Raw genomic sequence first — 5,953 nt, forward strand, 5'->3', positions numbered from 1 at the left:
ATTTTTAGCTGTCTTGTCTGTGTTTGCCTTGCCTGCCAAGTTAAATGTGTTCTCACATCTTTTCCTGGAAAAACTACAGTATTTCAAATATGTTTGGTCTACTTTTGGGCTCTTGATTCTCATTGGAAGCTTTGCTAAAGTCAGCTGGCCTTTCACAGAATGAATGCTGTATCATCTCGGGAGGTGAAGACTAGTGACGGACTTCAGCTCACTGAGGGAAACTCGGAGACAGAGAATACCTAGCCCTGACCACTTTCTTGCCTTCCTGTGATGAGGCAAGTGGTTCCATCGACCACACTCTTCTGCTATGGTGTGCCATTCTTTCATGGATTCCAAGTCAATGGAGGCAATTGATCAAAGATTAGAATCTCTATAAATGTGAGACTCTACTTTATCTATCTGTCTATCTATCTGTCTATCTATCTATCATCTATCTATTATCTATCTACATCTATCTGTCTGTCTATCTATCTATCTATCATCTATCTATCTATCTATCTATCTATCTATCTCTCTATCTCTCTAATCTATCTTCTATCTTAACAGATAAACTATAAACTACCTCTCTATCTGTCTATCTACTTGCCCCTGAATATCATTGGCTAATATCCGTCCTTGAAGGCAAATGGAGAACAGATGATAGACAAGTTGTGTTCGTAAGCCCCTAGAGTACATACGGTAATAACTATACACCAGCTGAGAGGAAATATCTACTTTACTTGGGGTGATTCAATGCTTATATAGTTTTTGGGACTGGAGGTAGAAGCATCCAGGATAGGCAAAGGTCAAGGTACAAGGATGTGTCATTAGCATGGGTAAATATTTCCAGAACCTCAGGTGTTAGCTGAACAGGTTCTTACTGGGAGAAAGGAAGTTGAACCTGTCATCTTAACCAAGTCAACTTGATATTCCACAGGTGTGTGGGAATTAAGGTCAGAGAAGGAGAAGCCCTCCTAGGGAAGGGAGGCTTCCATTCTGCACAGAGACTAGAAGGCTATTGGACAATGGTAGATTTTGACCTCAATTAGCAGGGCAGCATCTGTCTGTCTATCTATCTATCTATCTATCTATCTATCTATCTATCTATCTATCTATCATCTATCTATCTATCTATCTATCTATCTATCTATCTATNTATCTATCTATCTATCTATCTATCTATCTATCTATCTATCTATCTATCATCTATCTATCTATCTATCTATCTATCTATCTATCTATCTATCTATCCTCTTTACAAGTTATCTTAGACATTTGTTAGTGCATGGAATCTGACAGACAATGGTTAAAGTAGCAATACTTAGGCCTTCAATGCATGCTAGCTAAAAAACACCCTTACCTGTTTTGCACATTTCTTGCCCTCGATTTTGTCAGATCCAAATGACCTTCACTCTTGGCTCCCTCACACACTATTGTTGACTTCATTCTTCTCCTGTATTAGGATTTCCATTTTCCATGATCACACAGGAAAATTTATACTGTCATATTTGGGCAATCTGTGGATGACTGAATATAGTCACTGAAGACAAGGGAAGGCTAAGAATTGCCGTAGAAAAACAAGCACCAAGAATCTTTTTCTAGAGTGGTGTCTAGATGAATGGACATCTTTTCAAACACTTAAGCCTGTTTTTTGCTTTATATCTAAGGATTATGGTCTACTCATTTTAATTTACCAGTGTGTCATATTAATGACTATTTCTGCTAAAAGTAAAAGAAGTTAAAGTAAATTCAAGAAATTTAAAAGCTGCCATAATGAAACTATGACTATATGAGAGAATCTTTAACCCTAAATCACATAAACTTTGAGTTTTAAAGCATTGAAGTTACAGCTGATCATACCATCAATCACTCAGGAGAAAAATACCCAGTAAAAGATATTCAGGATGAAAATTATATTTCTTTATTTAGTAATGATAAAGTTATTTGATAACTTAAATGGATGAAGCAGTTGGAAATACTGATTTTGCATTATAAATGGAGCAGAGGAATACACTATTCAGTTGAAGAGAGACTTTTATGGCTCAGAACATGAATGTATTATGATAAAGGACTGTGTTTTATCCCCATACAGAACAGAGCACAGCTGGAAGCAAGGGCAGGATGACCATCTCTGTATATTTAGATTGTGCCAGAAAGAGCAGGAGATGTCATCAATGTATATTCTTTTAAAAACAGGAATGATTGCACCTGACACTAGAAGTCAAAACTGTTACTTATGTAGAATCTAATGTGTAATGAGATCTTTAGCCTGTGAAATGCTAAGAGCTGTCTGTATTATATTAATAATGTCTGAATCTTGAATAAATATACTGTAATTTAATTTTGGCTCATTTGCTTTATTCATTTTATTGGGTATCTAATGTTCTTTTGTTGGATATGCCATGAGGAGTATTTGGAACACAAGAGTTTGGTCTGACAGAAAATAAAACTATTATTTATATAACTCAAATGTTAGTAATTAGCATAGTTTGTGCATGGGAAATTCTCTCATATTTCTTGCTTAAGAACAATCTGAACTAATTAGCTAAAATTGTCTTAGTAACTCAAAATGTAAAGCAGAAAGGTTTTTACAAATTAAACAAAAAATTAAATTGTTTTTAAACCCCATTCCCTCATTTCTTTTTATTTAACTTATTAGGATGTAAACATTTTATATTATTTTATTTTTATTTAACTTAATTGAATGTACAATTTTTTACTATTTTATGTTACTTTATTTAACTTAATTGAATGTAACAATAATGTAAAAAACTTTACATTCAATTAAGTAAATTAAAAAGAAATGAAAAGTGAGATAGAGTTCTCCTTATCAAACTGACCACCTGAACATAGCTGACTTTAGAAGTTCTATTAGTATGCATGCTTGACTGTGCGGGAAGCCACGTAAAGCCCTTACAAGATGGCGCTGGCTACCACTGGCAGGGTAAATTCTCGGTAAGTAGGACTTACAACCCCAGGAGTTTGGGGAAGGACCTCGGGGAAGCATAGAGGTTAAGGATCCTGGAGCAAGGACGAATTTAAAAGGTTCTCAGTAAGGAGACATATCATGCCCAGTAGAGGAACAAAGAAGGTTCTTGGTACAGAGACAAAGTTAAGCGAGGTTAAGGTTCAAAGTTAGGTTCCCAGCACAGGGACAAAATTAAAAGTGAAGAGAACAGGAAGAGATTGCTTAAAAATGAAAATAAGAGAGGTGTTGGTGCAGCTGTTAGTAATTTTGAGTTTGATTAAATTTTGCCTGGTGGACGAAAGTGGAAAGTATGCTACCAAGTTAGCATTTTAAAAGAGATTGCTTTCCCAATCGCCCAAGGCCAACTACTGTAGCTCCCGTGAGACGTCTAAAATTATGTTCATGGTGTCTAAAGGCTCATGCAGCAGAGGCAGAAGGGTGCGGGCGAGAAGCCAGCGGAGGAGAGGAGAGGCTGGAGAATGGGAGAGTGAGGAGGGAAGTTCGGATGGGTTGTCTGAAGGTGGAGACCCAGATCCATGTTTGGGCCAGCTGCCCTCATTACCACTTAAATCAAAGCAGCTGGCTCAACTCCCTTGNTAAATCTCAGCTGAATATTCTGGAGCAATTAAGTCTTTGTGTCAGGTGGAAATGGTGCTTCCAAAATACTGCCTTCCATATATTCAAATCATAATGCTAACCTNTGTGCAGTTTCAGAATTTTTCTCGTGCAGCTAATTTGTCCCGTGAAACAGGAACATCTGTGTGGAGATTGCCATTGCTCAGTAGTGGTTGAAGATGATCCAGAGGACCTTCAGCTTCCTCCAGGGTTGGGGAGGGATGGTCTTCTGGGGAACCTGAGTGGAACCTATTACCTCTGCCTTTTCCTACTTTAAAGAGTGGGTGGGAGTGGTTCTTTTTGGCATGGCTATGTGCTGTGGATTGGTGTTCGTGCTCTGGTTGGTCTGCAAATTCAGATCTCAACAAAAAATGTGACAAGGTGGTTATAGCCCAAGCACTAATGGCCATTGAACAGGGGGCCTCCTCTGAGGTATGGTTAAGACATTTGAGTCCTCAGCTCTTGCACCCCACGGGTTTTTGATTACCCACTGCACTGGGATGAGTGAGGCTCGGCTACTCAGGACAGCCTTTGCACATCACTGAGTCTTATCTCATTGCACGCGATAAGGTGTCCTAAGGAGGTCTATCTTTATTCCATCTTGATTTCTGTTGATTAGGATTAATCAAACAAAAAAGGGAGAGTTGTGGGAAGCCACGTAACACCATTACAAGATGGTGCTGGCTACCACTGGCCACCGCCCGTGTATTTCGGGTAAACAACCAATGTGGGCAGGTGAAAATGGGTTTCGCGCCAAGTCACAGCCCGTCCCCGGGCATGTAAATTAGGGACTGAAAGCAGAACCAATCAGACATGGCCACGCCAGTCCTAGGCCTATAAAAGCAGTGCTAGTTCTAGGGCTGGGATCTTTCGCCACAGCAATCAAGCTCTCCCAATAAACGTGTGCAGAAGGATCCTGTTGTGAGGCGTCTCCTTGCTGGCGAGGCGGGCGTCCCCATGACTGGGTTCTTCTGACCCAAAGACCAATGTAGTTAAGAGATTATGAAGACGATGTCAGTGTTTCTCTCCTGGTGCTATAAGCTTTGGTGGAAGAGTGAAACCTTTCAAATCTCCTGTCTGGTTTTCAAAAAAGCACTAATGTTTCATCCAGGTTGTCGATGCTGTTTCTGTTGTAAGGACCTGAAGATGCTTCAGTGAATCGCCCAAATATTAAGCACAGAGCATCCCTCTAAGACAGGTTGGTAATAAAAGGCAGGATATCACCATCTCTGGGTGATTTATTGATGGGCTCTACTACTTTCTATGCCCTCTGATCTTCAGTGAGTTCAATCCTTTGTCTCCCTGACTCTTAGACTTCAGTAGACAACAGTTTTCTTGCTTTATTCCCACTGTGTCCGACCTTGTAGAATGTGAGGTAGTGTTAGTGATACGTTCAAAGGCGTTCTGGTTCCTGGTGTAATTGTCCCTCACTAGCTCACCTCTCCTGGCCCTCACTTCAGGCCTAGCAGTTTCTCTTCTAAATGGCCAACTAGCATTTCTCAATTTTTTTTTAACAATTTTTTATTAGATATTTTCTTCATTTACATTTCAAAGGCTATCCCGAAAGTCCCCTATACCCTCCCCTTGCCCTGCTCCCCTACCCACCCACTCCCTCTTTTTGGCCTTGGCATTCCCCTGTACTGGGTCATATAAAGTTTGCAAGACCAAGGGACCTCTCTTCCCAATGATGGCCATCTTATGCTACATATGCAGCTAGAGACATGAGCTCTGGGGGTACTGGTTAGTTCATAAAATAATATGGAATGCTTCACAAATTTGTGTGTCATCCTTGTGCAGGGGCCATGCTTCTCTGTATCGTTCCAACTTTAGTATATGTGCTGCCGAAGCGAGCACCTCAATTTTTGCTACAAGCCACACTGGCTTTAGTTCAGGAGAAAAGAGAGTTTGGTAAGCTGGTGCTTTTCACCCAAGGTTTTTTGTTGTTATTATTGTTGTTGTTGTTATTTTGTTTGTTTTTGTTTTTGTTTTTGTTTTTACTTCCAGCCTTTGTTTAAAAAGGCAAATACAATCCACAAATGCATGTGATGTGGTATTGTTGTCAGATGTCGTCTGCATTCAAGTACAAGCATGTCTGTGTACATTTTCACAGAGATATGTACCTACAAACACACAAACACATTCATACACAAGAACACTCACCTTCCCTGCCCCCCATGGATCAATGTGTATTTTTAAGAAAGAAACATGAATAAACGTCATTTTAATTCTATAGGTAACAATAGCATACAAACTTAAAAGGTCAATAACAGGATTGCCTATATATAACATTAAGATAACTTTTAAGACAGTTTTGAAAATTCACCATGACACAGGCAAACACTCCATAAGCCATGAAATGACACACATTCAGATTCCTCTGTTTTATTTTGT

The 5,953-nt window shown here is 39.4% G+C and overlaps 1 non-coding gene across 1 annotated transcript; it reads right to left on the minus strand.

Moving 5' to 3' along the window:
- Window positions 1–5,314: 5,314 nt before the first annotated feature.
- Window positions 5,315–5,416, minus strand: LOC115065176. The gene has a single exon (XR_003844966.1). It is a non-coding gene; the product is annotated as a U6 spliceosomal RNA (small nuclear RNA).
- Between the last annotated feature and the right edge of the window lie 537 nt (window positions 5,417–5,953).

Source organism: Mus pahari, chromosome 12 (genome assembly GCF_900095145.1).
Source record: "Mus pahari chromosome 12, PAHARI_EIJ_v1.1, whole genome shotgun sequence".
Taxonomy (NCBI): domain Eukaryota; kingdom Metazoa; phylum Chordata; class Mammalia; order Rodentia; family Muridae; genus Mus; species Mus pahari.